This window comes from Bubalus kerabau, chromosome 5 (genome assembly GCF_029407905.1).
Source record: "Bubalus kerabau isolate K-KA32 ecotype Philippines breed swamp buffalo chromosome 5, PCC_UOA_SB_1v2, whole genome shotgun sequence".
NCBI lineage: Eukaryota > Metazoa > Chordata > Mammalia > Artiodactyla > Bovidae > Bubalus > Bubalus kerabau.
Window position 1 is genome coordinate 65,692,221 of NC_073628.1, and position 25,621 is coordinate 65,717,841.

A 25,621-nucleotide genomic window follows, 5' to 3' on the forward strand; every position below is an offset into this window, starting at 1 on the left:
ATTGCCTAGTGAAAGCTGAACCAAACCCTTGAGAAAGTGCCACTAAAATTTTTATCATATAAATTTGCTCTGAAAGCCACTACTTCAATTAAATGGGATAGGTTTATTCTAATCTTAAAAGAAGAATTGTCATATAATGCTAGTAGAGGTTTTCATGCTTTCCTCTTTTTCTAAAAGTGTGATCTTCACTAGAGTTGGCTCCAGATATCCTTCTTCTGGGATGAGGACTGAGAATTCTTCAAGAGTGAGATTCTGTACAGAGCATTGAACCTTTAAAAATAGAATTTTGAACGAAGTTTTTTTTTTTTTTGAACGAAGTTTTGAAAAAAGAATTTGCCATCTTCCTTTATCTCCCTCATCAGAGTATCAATAACAAGGAATAAAGAGTTGGATGACAGTTTTATGTGCAGAGAAAATACCCCTACTTACTATTAAGAATCACTCAAATAGATTGGAGTTGAAAAGAAGGGTGACCATAGGTAAGACCATAGACATCTCAACCATGGACTCCAATTCTTCTGCCTCCCAGTTTGCTGGGAACTTTCCAGCTTTGAACCCTAAAAAATCCTACATCTAGGGAAACCCCTCAATCCCAAGAAAACTGGGATGATTGATAACTCTAATTCTGTTCCTGAACATTATGAGGAAGGAGAGAGAAACAGAAAAGAGAAAAGTAGAGTAGTCACAGCCCCCAATAAAAAAAAAAGAGGATACTGTGGTGGGCAGAGCTGCCACTTCCTAACCTTGAGCAAGACCCATTGGAATAATCATGGAGGGGCTCTGTGGTCAGAAAGCCTGAAGATCACTTTCTCCAGATGCCTCTCTCTCTGTCCAGGATTCAGAGAAGAAAGAGCAGTGCAGCAAAGGGCTTCCTGCAGACTCTGGAATGGACAAGAGAAGAGAGGACCAGTGGGCTGTAGGACCTATCAGATACTCAGACCTACAGCCAGTGGAAGCCAACTTGAAAGAGACCAAATTAGTGGTTATATCAGCCTCAGATTCCCTGCAGGGAAAAGAATGCAGGTAAATAGAGACACTGCCCCAGACACCAAAGGAAACCAAAACATCTCATCCATGGGCTCCAATTCCTCTGCCTACTCATACTGAATACCCATATCCCTTCCCTCACAGATGCATACTGAAATTCTCCAACAGAGTAAATATTCATATCCAAGAAAGATTGCATGCATGCTCAGTTGCTCAGTTGTGTCCAACTCTGTGACCCCATGAACTATAGCCCGCCAGGCTCCTCTGTCCACAGAATTTTCCAGGCAAGAATACTGGAGTGGGTTGCCATTTCCTACTCCAGGGAATCTTCCCGATCTGGGGATAGAACCCATATCTCCTGCATCATAGACAAAACAAAGGACTACACTGTTTCTGCATATCTGAGTTATAGCAGAAGTTTTGCGATGGGTGATCCTGCTACAGTTACACAGCTAGGGTGATTTGCTGAGGCTGCTGAGTCTCTCCCATCAAGAGATGCCAGTCTCCTAAAGTGAGTGCCTATAGTCTGGCTCTACTTTCCAGTGGTAGCAAAGTTCTCTGCTATTTTTAGTCAATCATCAAACACTGAAGTGCCTTAAGGGTACTTAGCTAACACTGTACTTGGTTCTTGCCTTACATGGTAAGGAAACAAGCTAACAGCTCTTGTCCTTAATTAGTTTTCTTTACTAAAATAGGGTTCATCTCCAATTTCTGACTCCCTTTGGATTCATGTAAGCAAAGCTTTTACCACAGCACTGAAACTAAAAGGAAAAAATAACATCATTCTGATTCACATACCCACTCAGAGCCTTCAGCATTCTAGCTGCCCAAGAGACCTTTAAGAGCTTAGACCCTCTTTGAAACAGCAGTGAATCCTTTAAATCTAGAGGATTATGTTTCTGAAAGATTGGAAAGGGAAAAATCCTCTTTTATAAGAAATCCTCCTAAGATATCATAAATCCAATAGTAATTTTTCTTGATATACTAAAGTCAAGCTGGTTTATGTTACTTAGGATATATGTTTGCTTATGTTTATGAAACATGTTCTCCTATAGACCAAGGTGTCTAGTACATTTTCTTCTGATCAAAATTGTAAATTAATTTTTAAAGACCATTTGAAAGTACACTGATGGCAGAATCTGAGCTATTCCCCTAACACAACTATGTCTCTGCATCCTTTCAACCATCTGCACAGTTTGAGTAAACTGACAATTGCAGGCAGTCAGATCACTTTTGTCAAAAGGAGGAATGGTTACTTTTATAAGAGAAAGGAAAAAATAAAAAGGAATCAGCATCCAGCTACCCCATCCAGAGAAATCAAGCTTTGCCTTGCACTCACCATAAAAGTCAGTAATTGCTGACACAATCAGAAGGCCAGGAAAAATCAAGCAGTTAATGAAGGAGAGATTTCTACAGAGCAGACTCACAAAAAGCAAGGAACTCAAAGCTTTCACTGTGATCATGAACTGGCATTAAGAGATGTCTCGTCTGCTGATCATAGTACCAAGGTCAGGATAAGACTGCTAAACAAACATCATGTGATGGAGACAAGTCTATGCAAATTTCGGCTATGCCATCTGACCACCAGCTGGTCCAGGTACCCCATGATACTTACTGACAGACATCAGGGCAAGAGATTTAAGGTTGGGATCTGGGAGAACTAAAATATAGTGAATGGCTCTAGTGGTTGAAAAAGATTAGACAGACTGCAACTAAACAATTTCTGTAAGATCATAAAAAAGTCATCTCCTTATGCTCTTTGCTTTCTTGGACTGTTTGTTTTACTGCAACCAACAGGAAATATGAACATAAGCTGAGATTACTCAGTTGTTCACTCCAATAGTGAGCAATCTCAAGAACAAATATTCTTTAACACTAAGAAGTATTTGTGCTTGCCTACAAAGTATACCTTATTTAAGAAGCATTTGAGAAAAATCGCTACTTAATTTTTAATATATATGTATGTGTATACACAGGAAACTCAATGTAATTTAACAAAATCAGATTCTTGCAGGAATGAATTCTTGTGTTTTTTAAAATACTATGCTAACCTCTTTTATGAAAATGAAGATCCTACATTAAAGAAAGCAGCATTCATCTTCTATATTTATCTATCTGTACTGTCAAATATTAGGCTATCCTGCATCAGGATACACAATGATCAAGCAGGCAGAAGAAGAAAGTAACCAAAAAGTATCTGCTTTCAAACAGGGTAATACTGAAAACATTTCAGAAATCCAATTTTTCTTTTCTACTCTTAATGGCTTCCAAAAAGATTAGGAAGCATTTTGCCTAACTATTTATACACACAAACATAAATATATATGTATATATGGGCTTCTCTGGTAGCTCAGCTGGTAAAGAATCTGCCTGCAATGAAGGAGACTCTGGTTCAATTCCTGGGTTGGGAAGATTCCCTGGAGATGGGATAGGTACCTACTCCAGTATTCATGGGCTTCCCTGGTGGCTCAGATGGTAAAGAATCTGCCTGCAATGCAGGAGACCTGGGTTCGATCCCTGGGTTGGGAATATCCCCTGGAGAAGGGCATGGTAACCCACTCCAGTATTCTTGCCTGGAGAAAACCCAAGGACAGAGGAGCCTGGTGGGCTACAGTCCATGGAGTCACAAAGAGTCGGACATGACTGAGTTACTAAGCACAGCACAGCACACACGTGTGTGTACATATCTATACAGGCCTTCCCAGGTGGGGATAGTGGTAAAGAATCCACCTGCCAGTGCAAGAGATGGGAGAGACAAGGGTTCAATCCCAGGATCAGGAAGATCCCCTGGAGTAGGAAATGGCAACCACTCCAGTATTCGTGCTTGGGAAATTCCATGGATAGAGGAGCCTGGTGGGGTTGGGCTACAGTCCACGGGGTCGCAGAGTCAGACAGGACTGAGCAACTTAGCACGTGCAAACACACACACACACACACACACATTGAAACACCAAATAGAAAGTATGCGGACTGACAAGGACGAGATTATTTTTACTTCAAACAACACTGAATTTTACATACACACAAATTTCAACTTTTTACTTAGAAAAGTTTGCATATTGTAAGGATTTAAATTTTTAAGTAAACTTCCTAAGTATCTTAGATCTTGTATCCTTTATTCATTCATGTGTCTTTTATAAAACATGAATACATGGCCACTCATCGACTGACATGGCAGGAGGGAAGCTGGAGACATCTCTTTGTAGCTTGCATTTTTTTTTTTATTTTTGTTTATAAAACCCTAAATCGACCCTCTCGTGAGTCTAGTCTGAGACTGACTGTTGGAGTGGGACTGACTGAGGCTGATCTGCAGCTGTGGAATTGAGTGGGCAGGAACTAAACACGGTATTCCGGTTGAAGGCAAATGTCACGTGCAAAGGTGACACAGGCAAAGTACCAAAACCAGGTCCTCAAACAAAGGCCCTTGAACTGCAAAAAGGAGCCAGTTGTCTAAGAGCAGGGTTTGCACCCTGGAACCAGAAGCTGAGCCAGGAAAGGTTTCCAAAGGCATCCGTTCACACAGGGAAGATCCTGGAAAAGAAATGACTCCTCTTCCACATTTCACATTCTTTTTCTCTCCATTACAGAGTTTAATATTCTCCAGAGTTCATGGCACCCTGTCACCATGGGTCTAAAACCAGACCTCTCTCATATGTTCTGTTTCCTTTGAACCTTACTTCCCACTTTCCTTTTCCATAGGAACCATTCTGATGTGTTTAAACACATACTTCTGTTTGTGCATACTCTGAAATTCTGTATTGTGTTTTTGTGCCATGTACACCAATTTTCATGTACATAAATGGAGCTTCGCTTTGTATCTCCTTCCATTTCTACCTTTTAAACTCAGAACTGTATTTAAGCTCTGTAACTGTCTGCTCATCCAGCCCATGGTGCAGAGCTTCTGCTCGGCTCCCCATGCAGTAGATGCATCACATTATAGCCACCCACTGCGCCTGTAATTGACAGCCTCCCATTCTCACCACCACAAACAGCGCTGCAATAAACAGGCTCAGCTATGTCTCCTGTGAATCTGTGAAACAATGTGAAATATTTGTCCAGAAGACTGTAGACTACTTGATGAAACATAGCTTAATATATCAAGGTAACACCTGGTTGCCATATTAATATATCCTCTTACCCGTACCATAGAAAGGTTTCAATAATTCTCCATCCATGAAAAACTTGGAATTGTCTCCATCCATGAAAAAACTTGGAAAAACTTGGAATTGTTGGCAGTGAAAGGGGTGGCAAACTATGACCTGTGGACTATCTGTCTGTTTTTATAAATAAAGTTTTATTGGAATACAGCCATGCCCATTCATTTATGTACTCTCAATGGTTGCTTTCATGCTATAATGACAGAGCTGAGTAACTGTCACAGAGGTGATGGTATGGTCTGCCAAGCCTAAAATGTTTACTATACGACCCTTTAAGAAAAAGTTTGATGATACCTAAGAAGTGACATTTCACTACTGTGTTAATAGTCATTTCTCTGATGACTTGAATTTGAGCATCCCTACATACCCCACTGGCCTTTCAGTTTTCCTCTTTGGGGAATTGTGTATTTGTACACTTTGGAACTTCTTTCTTCTTCTTTTTATATGCAAGAGTTCATTACAGTCTAGGTAGTAACTGCTCCTTAGTATTAGGCATTACAAAAGTCTTCCCCATTCTGGCAGCTTCCTAGGAATTCTGTATATGGTAAACTTTGGGGAAAACTTTAATTTAGATATCAAATTAATCACAGTGTGACTGAGACTTTGAGGCTTAAGAAGTCTTTCAATCACACTGTACTGAGCTTTATCAAATGTTTTCTATTTTGCACTTATCAAAGTAATCACATTTCTCTTTCAGTCTATCAATGCAGTGAATCACATAAATTTCTTGAAATTCTGAATTCCTATAGTTCTTTATTATCTGCATTTATAATTTGTATATGCCTTATACACACACACACAGACATATATACGTGTATGTGTGTGTGTCTGTGTGTGTTCTCACTACTGATTGTAAACTTCTGATAGAAAAAAGCCATCCTTTTCATACTGCAAGGGCCCAATGATATTTGTTAAAATTATAAAATTATATGAGGCCAGTGTGAAATAGAACACAATGTATTCCGTTACACTAACTCTGTAAATCTATCATTAGTATTCTGAGGACCAACTTTATACCAAATTCAGATTTATATGGAAAAGGATATGTAAACATGGCTTAACAGTATTAGCTTTCTAGTACTAATATAGTACTGAGTTCTGCTAGTCATCCAAAATTTTAAATGATCAGAAATGAAATTTTCTTTTTGATGCCTACCCAGGATTTCAAAATTCAAGCAGACTTTAATTATATTTTCCTCACAAGTTTTACCATTTCTATTCAAACAATATGAAACATAATAATAAATGTTTTTGTCCAAAATAACTCTTGGCTGGTCATAACACTTAAGCACAGATTACCAAATAGTTCTATCTTAATTTTATGTTATTCAGAGTTGTTTTCTTCCTTTTATAAAAAAGAGAATGTATAAAGAAGTTTTTATTGTCCTTTTTCAGATGTTTTTATACTCATAATGTCTGGAAAGAACCAAAAGCACAAGAAGCTTGCCCTCATTTTTCAACTAGTAAACCAAGCTGAGTTTCAGATGAAGAAATGACAGTGGATACATGATAGGATTAGTGATACTAGAAAATCCAGTTTACTAGCTCCGTACCAATTTCCACACACCTTAGGTTTAAAAACTCTATAATAATTACCAGTGTTATAGGCTCCTCCTTTTACTTTTATGAGAAAGTCTAATGGGAGCTTCATATTGATGACATTTCAACAAAATGAAAGAAGTGGGTTTTTTCTTTTATTTTTTTTAGTAAGCAAAATTTGGAATTCAGAGATTAAATAGTTGTGAAAATAAGAAGGGTAGAGAACTTAACTATGAAAGTTCAAGTGTTCACTTCCTAGATAACTTTTATTTAATCAGAAATCATCTCTTTAATTAGGTAGGAGGGGTTTAAACTGGTGTCAATAGAAGAAACAGGCCAATATTCATCCCCTGAGGGGGATCCTCTCCAGAAAAATAAGCATTTAGACTGCAGTGAGCCCCTAAGATTTTGCACAGCTTAACAGACCTGCCTCTCTTCACTTCTACTCTAGGAACTAACCAGAGTCAGTCTATGCTGATCCAAATCAGTCTCGTGTAATTTCTTGCTTCCAATGATTCTCTGTATTGCTAGGAAAGACAGGGCTGTTGTTCTCCTAAATGTCATTCTGGGTTTAGCAGAATTCAAGGTTCTCATGATTCTTTGCCCAGTCCATTTCTCAGGGTTCTGTCTGCAATGAGCAACCTTGACAAATGAGGCAACCGCCACCCTTGGACAAAGGGCAGCTGCATTATTGCTTGCTATAAAAGCTGTGGGTTTGCCAAACTTAGTGTTCCTCAGCCATGATGCAAACCCACTGTGTGCTCAGCCATATCAGCTGTATCGTGACACTTCCATAAGACTGGGGGTCAAAGTACATACTATTAAGTTGCTTCAGTCATGTCCAACTCTTTGTGACACCATGGACTAGCCCACCAAGCTCTTCTGTTCAAGGGATTCTCCAGGAAGGACTACTGGATTGGGTTGCCATGCCCTTCTCCAGGGGATCCTCCCAACCCAAGGATCAAACCCAAGTCTCATGTCTCCTGTGTTGGCAGGCATGTTCTTTACCACTAGTGGCACCTGGGAAAGTGACCCAACGCAAGTATGTTGAAGCTCCGGCCGCTTGCTGCACCAGGACCAAAAGCAATGAAGTCCTGGCTCTGACCAGGTAGTATTCTGTTTTCTGCCAGCATCCATGAAATAGTAACAGACTAACTTATTAATTTCTAAGTAGGGTATTATCAAATCACAGACTCAATATCTATGACAATTTTTAAGTTTCTGACCAAGTAAAATCAATTTTAAAAATTGAAAATCTGGAATGAAAAGCAATATGGAAAATCCTTAGATTTCATTTTTCACTCAGTTTTTTTAGTTAAAAAACATTTAAAGATCCTAAAGGACTTCCATCAAATTTTAAACCACACCCTTTCTTTATTTCCTCAAAAGAAAAGTAAAACTTTAACAAGCCTTTTAAAAGCAAAATAAAGCCTAAATCATAACCCCGAAGAACTTTTCTCTGAATTATTTGAATCACAGGAGTATATACAATAGTTCCAAAGTTCAAGATTCTATGCTCAAGAAATCATTTAAGCTAGGAACATGATTCTTGGGGCAACAGTACAAGCTTAGAAGGTGGAAATGTCAGAGAAAAAAAATCAATAAAAGAGTGTTCATAAAAAGACAGGCTTTAAGATAGGACATGAAAACAAGAGAAAGGACACTTACTGAAGGCAAATAGGAAGCTGATCTGACCTTACCAGGTATCTACAAGGCCAAACATTATATAAATAAAGTTTTGCAGAAAAGAATATTTTGAAAAAAAATGTCTTCCAAGGTGGGAGCTTTAGCCCAGAGGGTGATAAAGATACATGAAGAAGCATTAGAACTCTTAACATTTTTTAAGTTTTAATATGAATTTTTACTCTTTTAGCTCAATGATTTCATGAATAAATTGCTATTGTGCTTCAACAAGGGCTTCTCTGGTGATTCAGAAGTTAAGAATCAGCCTGCAAGGCAGAAGTTGCAGGTGACACAGGTTCAGTCCCTGGGTCGGGAAGATACCCTGGAGAAGGAAATGGTAACCCACTTCAGTATTCTTGCCTGGAGAATCCTGTCGACAGAGGAGCCTGGCAGGCTACAGTCCACAGGGTCACAAAGAGTCAGACACGACTGAAGTGACTTAGCATGCCCGCACGAGCTTCAACTATAGGACAAGAGCTGCTTTAGATCAGAGGTTAGCCAACTATGACCTACTGGTCACGATTTATGTTTGTAAATAAAGTCTTATCAAAGCACTGCTGCTGCTGCTGCTGCTAAATCGTTTCAGTCATGTCCGACTCTTGCGACCCCATAGACGGCAGCCCACCAGGCTCCCCTGTCCCTGTGATTCTCCAGGCAAGAACACTGGAGTGGGTTGCCATTTCCTTCTCCAATGCATGAAGGTGAAAAGTGAAAGCAAAGTCTCTCAGTCATGTCTGACTCTTCGCGACCCCATGGACTGCAGCCTACCAGGCTCCTCCATCCATGGGATTTTCCAGGCAAGAGTACTGGAGTGCGGGTGGCAGCAAAGGCTATGTTATTTATTATCTAACCCTTTACAGAAAAAAAGTTTGCTGATCTGTGTTCCTGATGACAGCCAGTCCATATGTGCAAAACAAGTCACCACCGTCATGGAACTCATTCCAGTGGGGAGCAATGAACAAGTATACATCAAAATACTTATATACAAAATACTTCCAGTACATTTTTAGGTACTGGAAGATGCTATAAAGAAAGAACAAAAACAGGATAAGGGGAAATAAATTTTTTACATTAATGTATAGGTGCTTGCTATATTGAACAAATGCTTTAAGCCAATTTATGTTAAAATCTCACTTTTAAAAGAATAAGTTTCAAAAATAAATTATTGATTTTTTTTTCTATTTAGGATTTCTAGTGTGCCTTTGCTAAACCCAACTTTGGTGCTGTGCATTAACTGAGGAAAAATCTTTACCCAGCATTGAATGATGATGTCTCAGATAAAACTACTCACCAGTAGAAAACTTTAAGATCCTCTTTCATATAAATGGCCACCTCATGACAGGTGAGAACTTAAGGGAAGGGGTCCTATTATAAAGAAAAGAAAAACTAAATTTGTGTCATAGAACTTTAAAACTGAAAAATCTGAGAGGCTGGTGTAGGGCCACAGGGTGTATGGGAAATTTCTGCACCATCCCCACAGTTTTGTTATGATCTTAAAGCTGCTCTAAAATATTATTAAGTCTTTTTTAATAAATTTATTTTTAATTGGAGGATAATTGCTTTACAATATTGTATTGGTTTCTGCCATACATCAACATCAATCAGCCACAGGTGCACATATGCTCCCTCGTTCCTGAACCACCCTATCTCCCAGTCCCTCCCATCCCTCTAGGCTGTCACAGAGCACCAGCTCCCTGAGCCATACAGCAACCTCACATTAGCTATCTATTTCACATGTGCTCAGTCGCTTCAGTTGTTTCCGATTCTTTGTGACCCCGTCGATGTAGCCCGCCAGGCTCCTCTGTCCATGGGATTCTCCAGGCAAGAATACTGGAGTGGAGTGCCCTCCTCCAGGGGATCTTCCCAACCCAGGGACTGAACCTATGTCTCTATGTCTCCTGCACTGGCAAGTGGATTCTTTGCCAACAGTGCCACCTGGAAGCCCTTCTATTTCACATATGATAATGTATATATTCCAACACTACTCTCTCAATTTGTCCTACACTCTCCTGCCTTCATGCCCATAAGTCTGTTCTCTATGTCTGAGTCTCTATTCCTGCCCTGCAAATAGGTTCATCAGTACCATTTTTCTAGGTTATCGTGTCTTTTTTAAAGGAGAACATAAGAGATTATTTTGACTCTTTCTGTGTCTGAGTCTCAGGGAGACTAAGTGCACCTAGCTTGCCAGACCAGACAATGGCAGAGGCAGACGTTGCACCAAGTCTCTCACCCCTGACAGGCATCATATCAATGCAGCCGACAAGTGAGCCATGGCACAGGAGAGCCATGCTCCCAGCTCCGCCTTCACCCACGCACTGCCTAAAGTGTCTGAAGATCTGAATTCTGGTCTCTATCTTGCTAAAAACTAGCTATTCACATAATTTTGTTACACTGCAAGCTCACGCACCAGTTTCTTTATTTGTACAGTGGTGCCCCATTATCCTAGGGGGATATGTTTCAAGATCCCTGGTGGATGCCTGAAGCCATGGAGGGAACAACCCTATCTATGATTTTTCCTCTATGTGAGATTAAGTTTACAGTATTGACTAGATACTGTAAGAAATCCACACCTAATAAAATAGAACAATTATAACAATATACTAAGTTCTACTATAAGGGAATGTAGCCTCTCTCTAAATAGCTTACCTTGGTTCCTGTGATGACATGAGATGATAAAATGCCTAGGCCATGAAGTGAGGTGAATGGCATAGGCTTTGTGACATGGCGTTAGACTACTGACCTTCTGATAAGTCAGGAGGAGGATTATCTGCCTCAGGTGATCCTGATGGTGTGATGTCAGGAAGTGCACATTTATAAAAATCATTCACAAACAAAAGGACCCACACAGTTCAAACCGATATGTTCCAAGGCCCACGGCGGAACTGAAATCTAACTGTGGACATGATTAAAATCCTTCCCCGTGGTGCCCCACTTCCTCCTTCATGTAAAACAATGTGTCTAAAAGCAAGATAGAACAACCTGCTTCTTTAAAAGAGGGCACTCTAGAAGAAGGCGATGGCACCCCACTCCAGTACTCTTGCCTGGAAAATCCCATGGATGGAGGAGCCTGGTGGGCTGCAGTCCATGGGGCCACGAAGAGTCAGACACGACTGAGCGACTTCACTCTCACTTCTCACTTTCATGCATTGGAGAAGGAAATGGCAACCCACTCCAGTGTTCTTGCCTGGAGAATAGCAGGGACGGGGGAGCCTGGTGGGCTGCTGTCTATGGGGTCGCACAGAGTCGGACACGACTGAAGCAACTTAGCAGCAGCAGCAGCAGGTTTATTTAGGAGAAGGCGATGGCACCCCATTCCAGTACTCTTGCCTGGAAAATTCCATGGACGGAGGAGCCTGGTGGGCTGCAGTCCATGGGGTTGCGAAGAGTCGGACACGACTGAGCGACTTCACTTTCCCTTTTCACTTTCATGCATTGGAGAAGGAAATGGCAACCCACTCCAGTGTTCTTCCCTGGAGAATCCCAGGGACGGGGGAGCCTGGTGGGCTGCTGTCTATGGGGTCGCACAGAGTCGGACATGACTGAAGTGACTTAGCAGCAGAGTACCTACCCTCACAGAGCTGTTGTAAGACTTAGGTAATAAAGTGCTTGGCAGAGCCTGGCCTATGTACTAAAAATAGTCAGTCACTTAACATTTTACTTTTAAAATAGTGTGAGAAACAAAACATTTAAGACTCTGAGTCATGGAAAAGCTTGAGCGTTCCACAAATGGCTACTACGCCACCAGCTTCTTATTTCTCCATGCTCTGGCTTTCTAATTGCACCTCCTGACATGGCGTAGAAACTCAATACATCTTTCCATGAGATTTCTGCAAGCAAACATTCCATTTGCTACAACCCCTGCTAATTATAAGTGAGGTCCAAAATGACTCAGAGGGAACTGAGTAATTAATAAACAAAGGTTTTGAGTATCTGCTTTGTGGTCACATCTCCTAGGTCAACTAATTGGTAATCATTTTCAGCTTAGGTGTGTTTGAGGCTTCCCAGGTGGTGCTAGTGGTAAAGAACCCACCTGCCAATGCAGGAGACATAAGAGACGCAGGTTCGATCCCTGAGTCGAGATGATCCTGGAGAAGAGCATGGCAACCAACTCCAGTATTTTTGCCTGGACTCTCCCATGGACAGAGGAATGCAGCAGGCTACAGTCTATAGGGTCACACAGAGTTGGACATGACTGAAGCAACTTGGCACGCATGCAAAAGCCATTTAAACTGTAACTATCAGCACAAAATACAGCTAAGTAGTTGGATAAAGTCCCTCAGCATCACAGTAGAATGCTGCAAGAATATATAAAAATAAATGCTTAAAATCACAAACTATGAAAATATGTAATATTGAAACAGAGCTTTGAAAAGATCAGGTCAAATATGTAAAAGTCAGGGACAAGGAGTAGAGCGTGTGTGTGTGTTGGAAAATACAACAATATTTGAAATAGTTCCTTCTTTTTTATAGCTATGTTGCTTTTCCTTACCAAATGCTTATAAAATCAGCAGACTTCAAACTCAGCAACTGAAGGGCTCTATTTATCCACTGACCTCTAGACCTAGTGATCTTCAATAAAGACAAGAGAATAGCTCATCTAAATGAAAAGACTTTAACACTACCAAGTTCTTTGTGGGAAACAAATTCAATGTTATAATATTTTTTCTGGAGATGTCATCATTGTGGTCCAAAGCATATGTGGTTTCAGGTAATGGGCAAAGAAGCCATCAGTCAAAGTCCATATCTACCTCACCTAGTTACATATTCCTTGCCGTTTTCTCAAAACTGCTTGAAGCTTTAGATCCACGGCTTTTCACTAAGGTTATTTTACAGGAAAACCTTAGCAACATTTGTTATCAATAACAATTCCAAGCCCTGTGTGTCTGAAAAACTCTTTAATAATGCATTGCTTCCTAATGATCTTACCAACAAGACAGGCATTGATGAATTTCAATTCAGGTCTGGAACAGCAAGGTCTACAGTCAGTATTGAATACTGCACTGGAGAATGGCCGGATTCGCTAAGAGTTCAGAAAAGCCTCTCATTAGGTGAAGAATAATGGTTTTGGCAACAATTTTTAAGGCAGGTTGAAAATATCACTTCCAAAAGGCAAACTTTTCCACCAAAATAGTGCCCTGTCTGCTGTATTATTGATTCCACCAGAAATTAACTATCCAATGCACTGGTTTGTGATCAAAGAAATTGCCAACTGTTATTTTAACTGTAAACAGCTCTAGAGTATCATAACCATTTATGGAAACATGATATTCAAATGTTGTAATGGGATACCAATTGTGAAATGCATCAGCTGCAAAGGATCTTATGAAATAGATCAATACTTTCATTATTAAAGGGAAAGTTAAAAGACCTTCATGCGTATCAGTTCCTATTTTTAAAACCAGGCTGAAAAATTTATGGATCCTGATATTTTTCAGAGCAAGTTATGAATTTTCTCTTTTTTTCTTTATGGAGGAAGCTTTACAAGAATGTGTTAGTTGTTCACTTGTGTCTGACTCTTTAAGACCTTATGGACTGTAGCCCCCCAGGCTCCTCTGTCCATCGGATTCTCCAGGCAAGAGTACTGGAGTGGGTTGCCATTCCCTTTTCCAGGAATCTTCCTGACCCAGGGGTGGAATCCAGGTATCCTGTGTTGCAGGCAGATTCTGTACCATCTGAGCCACCAGGGAAGCCCTTTCCATGGTCAGTCAGATGGAAAGGTTCACCATGGGACTAATCACTAAACCTGCTTTCTTTTTAACAGCTCAAAGTAACAAAAAAGAAAATTGTTATAGTTTCAGAGTCATATTCTCGGCCTCCACATAATAATCATCTTGAATCCGGTTGTTCTTCCATAAGAGCTAGTGTGGTTTTCTGAAAGAAAAGGAATTTCCTGCATTTTTAGATATGGTATATGCATATGGCTACACTTCTGAATAAAAATAATTGCATCACACAAAATCTATTATTGCATACTATTTATTTATGCACCACTTAAGGAAGACTGTGGAACTAAACTTGCATTTTATTCACATTATTCATTCTGCCTGGATGCTGGGAGCTTAGCAAGCATCTCTTCCTTCTTTCCAGCTCTCTCCCTGTCCTAAGGGATTGTGAAAGATAGAAGAACACAATAGAATATAACAGGAATACAAATGTATCTTCTTTTTGGCCCAAAGGAAGGGCTGGCAACTGAATAGATTGTAAATAATTTCTGCTGTTCCATATTCCATGGAGTTCAATTTGAACTCGCCAAGAGTGAACCTGAGCAGCTGCCTTTTCTGCAACTATAATATATTTTGTAATTTAGGTCACAGTATCTTCAGGCACAGATTAAATCCAAAACTGAGGATATATATCATTAAAGTTTGTTTTTAATCTTCCTAACTCTTCACACTTTGCCTTATTGCAGATAAGGAATGCAAAGTGTGTCTCTTGGCACCTGAAGACCTTGAGGAAGCCTCAATAATGTCAGGCATCAGGATACCAATAAAATGCTAAACAGAGAGAGAGGAGAGGCAGAGGGAGGGAGGGAGTGGGAGTAGGGAGTGCAACAGAAGAAAAAAAAACCCACAAAAGTCTGAGTCAAAATAAGGAACCCAAATGAGAAGGACTCAAGCTTTAATCTGTTTTCATAATTAACACAGCTGTGCTATAATTTGATTTTTATTCTAATGATGCCATTTAGCTCTGCTTTGAATATTAAAAATGTGCCAAGTGTAAAATTATCAATCACTTACAAATCATGTCTATCTGGGATTCGTTGATTTTTTAAAAATAGAATGATATATTAATCAATGAAAATCTGAGTATAGAAAGACAGTAGAAGACATGGAAAGAGGATAATGAAATTATTTTACACCCTAATCCAGTAGCCATTCAACATATTCATATTCCCTGCTGTTCATAAAAATTTCTGATGTGAGGGGTCTCCCCTACGCCAATAAAATCACAAAGTCTGTGGATAGGTCCAGGTAATAGCGTTATTATTTGTTTAATTCTTCAGGGGACTAAAATATATAGCCAGAGCTATGAAACACTGTTGACAACCAGTGGCATCATCCCAATGTCTTTCTTGGGCAAGAATGTGAAATCAAAGAAGAGCTTCCACAAAGTCTTTCAAAATCATCTACAAGTATTTCCTGAAAAACAGCTGCCTGAGGCAAAAAGGTTTAACACTGGAATAAACTTGAGTGCACATGACCCTTGAGCTCATGGATATCTGATCTGATTATAGCAATTGTAATAATTACTTGTTTCATAAACATCTGAAAGATACTGATTTCAGAAGATTTACTGAGCATTCGAAACTAGGTATTTTAGACATTTATATGGACACAACTGAACACTAAGCTTTTTATCTGGCACATGTGCCCCTAATAATAATTTTTAGAAAAGAGAGAAAAACACATGATAAAGGAAGGCTTATATGAAGTCCTTTAGTTCTGCGCAAAGCACCCCAAAGGGAGGTTCCTTACTTTTACCTTTAAGGTGTCAGTTGGAGATGTATCTAATCCTTTCCCAACTTCTGGTCTCCCTACCCCCAAAATGACTTTGCAATAGTGTGTCAAGTGTAAGACAGGGACTCATAAAAGTGGCTTCAATTCTCCCTTCAGAGCACAGGGCATCCTCAGTAACTATCACACTGCCTGATGCGAGAAGCACAGAGAGGTCGAGGCCTTGGAGTCACACCACCTGAGGGCTTTGGGAAAGCTGGGTTATATCTGTTCTATTTACTCAGCTAGAATATGAGGATGCTAGTTCCTGTCTGCAGGAGTACTGAAAGTGAAATGAGCTTACAACACAGGTCAGGTGCCCAGAACAGTTCCTGGGATGCACTCAGTGCTCAAAACAAATGAACCCACTATTATTACTGCCTGGTCATTATACAGTAATTTCTTGGATGGATGGAAGAATGAATGGTGTTTCTTGATGTTCGGTGGAATACTGCCTGCAGTATCAGTAAACAAAGGATGTCACAGTCACAGGGACTGCAGTCGCTGCTGCTGGTGAGCCCTGAGGGAGCTCAGCAGGAAGGAACACCTGTCATTTAGCGCCTTGGACTGCAGCCACGCCCCACAGTGAGGCCTGAGGAAACTCAGGATGAGAAAACTGGCCCCAGAGAGCCCAGGCACACAGCAAAGGAATGCTTTCAGTGAGCCTGGGCTCTTGCATCTTCCCATACACAGAACAGCACTAAATTCCTTAACATGAGACATCTAGTTTTCTTTTAATTAACACTCTTTTGACATTCAGACTACCTGCCCTTTGTTGCAAAACTTCTATATAACCTGGCTCCCCCTGCCCTTCGCCTCCTTGGAGCAGTTCTCTCAGGGCTACTTGAGATCCCAGGCTTGAAGTTCTAAAGATTCCTACCAAATAAAACATAACTCTTAACTTTTAGGCTCTGAATGTTTTTTAAGTTGACATTGGTAAAGGCTGTTTAGTCCTATCAGGTCTCCAATTCAAAAAACTTATTTCTACAGGGTCACATTCATTCACCCCTAATGGGCACACGGGACGACTTTAGAAGGGCAGGATAATCCTTGGTGGCTGAGGCACAGCAAGAACGCAGGAACGCCAAACAGGGTCATGCCAGAGATAAATCTCCTATATTCCTCTGTTTCGTAAGAGCCAGCCCTGCAGGTGCCTGGACTGACGCCCAGACATTCCCAAAGAATTGCTCAAGTAGCATAATTTTCAGTGCCTCAGAAATATAGAGCCCAGAGGTCTCAAGAAACTATAAAAACACTTCATCAGAATCATAATAGTCACATTCCTTACTTTACACCTTTCATGCTTTTAACAAATATCCAAACCGGCTATGTAATGAAATTCATTATAGATGTGTACCAGTGAGATGCTAAAAAACACACAAAAATCATCATCTCCTATTCTCTACTCATTGTCCCAAATGTAATTACAGAAGTCAATTCATTTAACCTCATTTAACTATGTTTATCATGGGGTTGCAAAGAGTCAGACACAACTGAGCGACTGAACAACAACAATGTTTATGGCCAGGAGGAGCATGAGAAAAACTCATTTTCGAATTATCGAACATTCAGAGTATTTAAGTCATTCGGTGATGAATTTTCACAGAAGTGATGGCATCGTTCTCCAAGATCCTCAGGACTAAAGGTTCTAATCATCAGGATCATTACTGACTCTCATTCACATGGAGGAGGGGGTCCATGGGGCACTGTTGCAGCGAAAAGGGAAAAAGAGGAGTGAGTTTTGTCTTTCCGTTTCCTGAGAACAAAGAAGATTAAGAGAATGGTGAACAGGCCTGAAAATTCCTAGTTTTGTTTTGTGGTTTTGTTTTTTTTTTTTTTTAACTCTTAACTACTCCTAACTAGACATGCCTGTAACGCCTGTAACTAGGTTTGCTTTTCTGCCACTTAACTCTGCAGGAGCTACATTTCGCACCTAGTATCCTCTGACTCAATACTCACAACATGCTCAATACTCACAACATTCTCTCCCCCTTTGTAGTTCTTCCCTTTTACAAATCAGCAAGAAGGCCACACAGTCACCTAACTGCCAGGCTCAATTACTGGGTTACTGATGCCAGCCTATGACTGTTTTTGAGACAAGTAGAGAGGAAGAAAATAAGATTTTAACACCTTTGTTCCCAGCACTGACTTCCAGACCTCAATGGGCACAGTTCTTACGGCATGAGCCTAGTCTGTTTCCATCTCTACCAGCTGAGAATTAAAGCTACCTTTCTATTTCCCCCAAACTCTTTGTCCATAGTTTTCATTCGGCTTCAAGGGGTAGAGAAAGCCTAGATTTTAGCCAGCAACAGTACCATGGCCATTCCACTGCATTCAGGGGATTCCCCCAAAGTACATGGAAATAGATTCAATACTTATGCACCTCAAAGCACTTCAAAAAAAAAAAAACAATCTAACTTTAAACTCATAGTCACATCCTGAAATTCTCCTTTCTTCTCCTCCACTCTTCACATATCATAAGATTATTGTGTCTGTTCAAACCTCACCCTCCTGCTCTGACCCTGGAGGGTTCTGGGCCCCCACCCCATACTACTGATGTAGATACATTCAACCTCAATTTTCTCTTTATTTCACTTGTCATCATCCCAGTTCTTTAGAATGAAAGCAAGCCTAGGAGCTGACCAGCCAGCAGGAAGTCTTCCCCCTAAGTCATCTGGATCACTGCAGAAGGGGTACAATTTTTAAATAAACAATTTTGATAAATGGTTGGTATTAGGGCAGTAAACTCCCAAACTTTGACAATTTCAAAACATTTCACCTCATATTTATCAGTTGAACTATTAAATGTGTTTGGAAGATTATAAATCAAGTTTAACACATTGTTATGAGATAATTTTTCTTTTTTGGCTCAGTATTTTAGGATTTTGTTCTATAGTAACAACAGCTTTTTCTTTATAACTTTTAAAATGGCACCAGATGGTCCAGTGGTTAAGACCCCGAGTGTCCAATGCAAAAGCTACAGTTTCAATCCCTGGTCAGGGAACTAAGATCCTGCATACCACATGGTATGGTCAAAAATAAATAAATAAAATTAAAAAATAAAAAGGCAATCCCCCACAAAAAAAGAAAAGTTTTAAATTTTAGGTGATTAGGACATTTATATAAAGCTCATTCTCTCACCTGTCTTCTTGAAACTCTTCTATATTATTTATTCTTCATGAGAATATTTTATCCAGCTTTAACCTCTTCATTTTTCAAGTAATCCCTCACTTTTCTCTCAACGTTTTAGAAATGAAGATTATAGGAAAGTGTGAATCTTTTACTTCTCTTCTCCTCCCCCAGAGTTTATTTTAGATGTTTTCCCTCATCACATTTTCAAGAATAGATGGTCTATTTGTGCTCATTAGCTCACTTCTGATTGCTCGGCAATTCCTTTCAGCTGAGTAAAGATTAGCTTTTTTTTTTTTTCCCTGCTAACTTAGTTATGCCTCTTACCTATCTGCCATCTTTACAGTCTTATGGGTAGAAGAAGAGAGGACAAAGATGACAAGAAAGAGGTGGATCCAAAAATAAAGGCAAGTAATCACCGAGACGGGCTCTTTTCCTTCTGACATTTTCCTGAAATACAAAAGCTCCAGGTGGCATTCCTGGTATCATAAAATTCTCAGCATGCTTCTGACCTTACAAAAGCCCGAGAGGCTGAAGTTTATATACTGTTCCAGGAGAATCTTAAACAAAGAGTGCAGGGAACAGAACAAGACACAGTCTTTGAATCCCAAATGATCTGGTTTTTATTTTCCTAAGTTAAGGTTTGGTTTCATGTGAGGCCCAAATTTTTCATCTTATCCAAAACAGTTCTGCTTTGACATCAAAGTCATGCTCCCAGGCAAATGATCACAGCTGCCGGCCTGTTTGCTCCACATGCTATAGGCTGATGTTGGGAACATTCTGGAAAGATGATACGTCTAAGCAGAGAGAATTTAACTGATCGTTTGTGGAAGGTTTCTTCCCCCCAAAACACCACTCTCATTTTCCTTCCTTCTCAGTTCAGTTCAGTCGCTCAGTCGTGTCCTACTCTTTGCGACCCCAAGAATCTCAGCACGCCAGGCCTCCCTGTCCATCACCAACTCCTGCAGTTCACTCAAACTCACATCCATGGAGTCGGTGATGCCATCCAGCCATCTCATCCTCTGTCATCCCCTTCTCCTCCTGCCCCCAATCCCTCCCAGCATCAGAGTCTTTTCCAACGAGTCAACTCTTCGCATGAGGTGGCCAAAGTATTGGAGTTTCAGCTTTAGCATCATTCCTTCCAAAGAACACCCAGGGCTGATCTCCTTTAGAATGGACTGGTTGGATCTCTTTGCAGTTCAAGGGACTCTCAAGAGTCTTCTCCAACACCAAAATTCAAAAGCTTCAATTCTTAGGCACTCAGCTTTCTTCACAGTCCAACTCTCACATCCATACATGAAAAAACCATAGCCTTGACTAGATGGACCTTTGTTATCTCTGCTTTTCAATATGCTATCTAGCTTGGTCATAACTTTCCTTCCAAGGAGTAAGCGTCTTTTAATTTCATGGCTGTAGTCCTTCTCAGGGCTACATAAATATACATTTGAGACATTTTGGATTAATAGCAATGCTTCTAGTAAATACTTCATATTACCACCACAAACATAGCCAAAGACTTAAGTATTAGGTTATCCTGTTTGAGTACGAACCAAGACTCAAATTGTTCTGGCAAATGGAACTAGGTAATACTTCCCAAAAGGAGCTGAGTGTTTGGTTTGGTTTTGTTCTGTTTTGTTTTTATGTACACTGCTTCACACGGACAGGAAGGGGGGCACCATATAAAGGGAAGATTTAACGATGTGTCTGATTAGGTTTCAGATATATTTGAAGTACTGGGGAGGGGTTGGGCCCTCTGAGAAGATAAGCCACATCGGAGAGAGAACTGATAAATAAACTGAGGACTCTGGAATCACAAACCCGAGTGGCAGCATGGCCAGAGGCAGAGAATGAGACTTCCACACACAAAGCGGCAGCTGGAATTGGAGGCAAGCACCGAGGCAAAGAAAAAAGACCTGAAGCTGAGACAGTTGTCCCACCAAGTGCACACACTTCAGGGATGCAAGCCATCCAGCTGAGGGACCCCATGACACAGAGGAAATCAATGTTTATCTCACTTCAAAGAAATTGCTGAGTATTCCTGGAACCAGAAGAGTTGAGAGCGAAAATGAGTGGGTAAAACAGTGGGGATTTTTTCATTTTTGGAAAGTGAAGGGACAACAGTTACAAAAATTTATCAGAAACAGGTGGCATCGGAGAAGACAAGGTTATGACTGGCAGACTCATTCATGAGGTGCATGTAAAGCCTCTCGCCATCTAAGAAACTTCCAGAAACACTAACATTCTATTGCAGAGACTGCCAGACCACAACCCTGCATAGACCTGATGGAGCCTGAACATCACAGAGGGACACTACACTTTGAGCTGGAAGCATAATGGATTTGGGGTTTTCTCCTTTGGGGAAGAAGTGTGTTCTGGAATGGAAAGAAGGATACAGAGAGATACCCAGTGGCCAGTGAAGAGGACTATCCACTGAAGTCTCAGGCTCCCATTGCTAGGTTCACACCTAGCCAAGGACTACATTTCCAGCCCCTCAGGGATGGGCCCTGTAATGAGTCCAAAGGCAGTGAGATACGGGCAGGCATAATCACACAGCTTCTGCCCCTGGCCCCAAAACTTCTAAAGCATTCCTCCCACTCTGCCTTGTCAAAGTCTTGTATTAAAGCCGGCAGTGGTTCCATCAGCCTGCATCCCTGAATACCCCATAAAACAGAATTACCACCCTCTTTTCATTGCCAGTAAGGGGATTTGTGTGAGCAAGAAATAAATTTCATCTGTGTTAAGACACTGAGAGTTTAGGGTTCATTTATGATAGGAGCTAACGTGAATATAACAAAACATTCAATGAAACCACATTTTTTAAAATTACCTATGTAATCCAAAAAGTGAACAAGGAGATATAATGTATTCTATTTGAATAAATATATTATTAAATTATAAATTATTCTAATTATTATGTCCAGAAACTAAAAAGTGCATATGCTTCAAACATGAGACAAGTAGTAATTCTATAACTAGTATTAGAGTGGGCTAGATATTCTCCAACTAAACACCTTAAGTATGTTAGATATTAAATTCTTTTTAAATTTATCTGATCTGGCAAGAGAGTGGGAAAATCTTCAAAAGTCAAAAACAACAAAAAATAAATTCAGAGGGAGAACCAAGTGCTGAAACCAATGGCTCTCCAAACAGCACCTCAGATCACTTGTTTTTAATTTGTGGAATCTGAAATTGCAAAACAAAGCTGAGGCATTCAAAAGATGAGAAGTCAGATCACAGTCTTTCAAAGGTTAGCGCCCAAAAAGATGATTCCTTAGTACAGCAATGAGCTAGACAATTAAAAACACCCAACAAAGACAGAAAGTAAGGAAAATTGCCTGACTAGGCTTCCTTGGTGGCTCAGATGATAAAGAATCTGCCTGCAATGCAGGAGACCCAGGTTCAATCCCTGGGTTGGGAAGATTCCCTGGAGAAAGGAATGGCTACCCACTCCTGAATTCTTTTTACCTGGAAAATTCCATGGGAAGAGGAGCCTAGTGGGCTACAGTCCATGGGGTTGCAAACAATCAGACACAACTGAGCAACTAAGCACACACAGGCACCAGCCATGGGTGGAGAGAGAGAGAAAATCTCCCTTGAGAATTCTTAACAAGAAGATTGACTTCACAACACATGAAGAATCAGAATTTATAGCACATTCATAGCCAGGTAAAAAACCTCAGGTGAAGAATTAAGTTACATTAGTTCATACTGGGTCGCCCCTAGATGTCTGGCAGTGTGTATGTGTGTTCAGTCGCTTAGTTGTGTCTGATTCTTTGTGATCCTATGGACTGTCACCTGCCAGGCTCCTCTGTCCATGGAATTTTCCAGACAAGAATAGTAGAGTAGATTGCCATTTAATACTCCAGGGGATCTTCCTGACCCAGGGATTGAACCCACATCTCCTGCATCTTCTGCATTGGTGGGCAGATCCTTTACCAACTATGCCATCTGGCAGAGATATATACAGATCCTCTCTGGAGAAACTACCTCCACCCAAACCTCAAAGAATCCCCACGGATAAAAGGTCTCAGTCATCGTAAGTTCATGAAAATGCAAAAAAGCACAACAGGAAACAATCCTGCACGAATGAGACTCTACAACAAACAACAAATCAGACCCACAAAAGATAGAGGTGTTTAAATTCTTAGACACAGAATGTCTAACTGCGAAGAATCAATCATTTTCAAGGAAAAAGTAAAAGAATATGACAAAGGAATAAGAAGCTATCAAAAATATGAACCAGATTTGTAAAGCTATAAGTAGAAAAGAAAAGCATAATATTAGAAACGCAATGGGTGGGTTAAATAACTTAGGTAGCACATCAGGAAAGAAAATTAATGAACTGGAAGATAGCTCTGAAAACTGAATAAAGACTGTAACACAGAGACAAAGGTATGGAAAATATGGAGTTACGGTAGGAAATGAAGTTCAGACCGAGAAGATGTAATTTAGATCTGTTCAGATTTCCAAAAGCACTAACTGAAGAAATATTGATGGAGACCTAAGGGAAGAAGCCCATTCTCAGGTTTAGGTATCCTCCAAAATCTCAAACCAAGTGAACAGAAAGAAACTCATACCTCAACTTGTGATGGTGAACCTAAGGGAGTAAAACAATCTGAAAAGCCACCAGAGAAAAAAATACAACAATGAGACTGAAAGCTGACCCCTCAAAAACTGAAATAGAAACCTAAAAGCAACTGAATAAAATTTTCAGTGCACTGACAAAATATGATTTTGAACCTCAAAATGATTTTCGACCAAGGTGCCATGACCATTCATCAAGGAAATGACAGTCACTTCAATAAATCATGTTGGGGAAAACTGGATATCCATGTGCAAAATAATGAAGTTAAACCCTTGCTTTATACCATATATAAAAATTTACTCGAAATGGATCAAAGGCCTAAAAGTAAAGCCTAAAACTTTAAAACTCTTAGAAGAAACATAGGGGGAATGCTTTATGACACTGAATTTGACAAGAAGCTCCTGGGTGTGATATCAAAAAAGTAAAAACAAAACTGAAAACTTTGTGCAAATGACAAAGCATAAAAAGCCAACCTATAAAATGGGGGAAAATACTTGCAAATTATGTATCTGATAAGTGGTTCAGTTCAGTTCAGTTCACTCAGTCGAGTCCAACTCTTTATGACCCCATGAACTGCAACATGCCAGGCCTCCCATCACCAACTGCCAGAGATTACCCAGACTCATGTCCATCAAGTCAGTGATGCCATCCAACCATCTCCTCCTCTGTCATCCCCTCCTCCCCCTGCCTTCAATCTTTCCCAGGATCAGGGTCTTTTCCAATGAGCCAGTTCTTTGCATCAGGTGGCCAAAGTATTGGAGCTTCAGCTTCAGTCCTTCCAATGAATATTCAGGACTGATTTCCTTGAGGATTGATTGGTTTGATCTCCTTGCAGTCCAAGCGACTCTCAAGAGTCTTCTCCAACACCACAGCTCAAAAGCATCTATTCTTCTGGTACTCAGCTTTCTTTATAGTCCAACTGTCACATCCATACATGACTACTGGAAAAATCATCACGTTTACTAGACAGACCTTTGTCAGCAAAGTAGTCTCTGCTTTTTAATACGCTGTCTAGGTTGGTCATAGCTTCTCTTCCAAGGAGCAAGCGTCATTTAATTTCATGGCTGCAGTCACCATCTATAGTGATGTTGGAACCCAGGATAAGTGGTTAGTATCCAGATTTTATGAAAAATGCCTACAACTCAACAACCAAAAAACACATATAACAACTTTAAAACGGGCAAAGGGCTTGAATAGATTTCTCCAAAGATAACATACAAACAGCCAACAAGCATATGAAAAGATACTTGACACCACTAATCATTAGGGAAATGCAAATCAAGACCACGATGAGATGTCACTTCATACTCCTTAGGATGACCACTATTAAAAAGTAAAGAAATATCAAGGATGTAGGAGAAATTAGAACCCTGTGCACTGTTAAAAGGGAATGCAAAATGGTACAGCACTATGGAAAACAGTATGGTAGTTCCTAAAATATAAGAATGGAATTTCTATATGATACAGGAATTCCATTTGTAGATACAGAGTTGGCCTTCTATATCCATGGGTTCAAAGATTTAACCAACCCTGAGTTGGTTAAATCTGATGATGGAAAACCCATGAATATGGAGGGCCAACTGTATTCACTGTGCTATACCATTGCATAGAAGGGACTCAACCATTGCAGATTTTGGTATCTGCAGATATCAAAGATTGTGTCCAGGGGCTCCTGGACACAATCTTCAATGGACACTAAGAGATACCTATGTATCCAAAAGAATCAAAGCAGGATCTCAAAAAGGTATTTGCACATCCATGTTCTTAGCAGCATTATTCACTACAGCCAGGCAGTAGGAGCAACCATTGACAGATGAATGGTTAATCAAAAACACAGCATGAATATACAAGAGAGTATGATTCCGCTTTAAAAAAAGAAGCAAATTCTGACAAATTCTACAACATGGATAGACCTTAAGGCTACTATGCTAAGGGAAATAAATCAGTCATAAAAAGAAATACTACATGATTGTATTTATATGATGTACCTAGAGTAGTCAGATTCAAAGACAGTAGAATAGTGGTTTCCAGGGGCCCGAAGAAGGGGA

At 40.1% G+C, this 25,621-nt stretch overlaps 2 long non-coding RNA genes across 3 annotated transcripts in view; both read right to left on the minus strand.

Annotated features, from left to right (window-relative positions):
* LOC129652819 (uncharacterized) overlaps positions 1–25,621 on the minus strand; it is a 162,411-nt gene that overhangs the window by 54,835 nt on the left and 81,955 nt on the right. Inside the window, exon 3 of one of the 2 annotated variants that reach the window (XR_008714799.1) lies at positions 9,658–9,731. The exons of the other annotated variant lie outside the window; for it this stretch is intronic. This is a non-coding gene — a long non-coding RNA (uncharacterized LOC129652819). The remainder of the gene's footprint in view (positions 1–9,657; positions 9,732–25,621) is intronic. 2 annotated transcript variants of the gene reach the window in all.
* Positions 17,359–19,221, minus strand: LOC129652817 (uncharacterized). The gene is made up of 2 exons (XR_008714798.1): positions 19,001–19,221; positions 17,359–17,615 (listed from the first exon to the last, which is right to left on the minus strand). It is a non-coding gene; the product is annotated as an uncharacterized LOC129652817 (long non-coding RNA).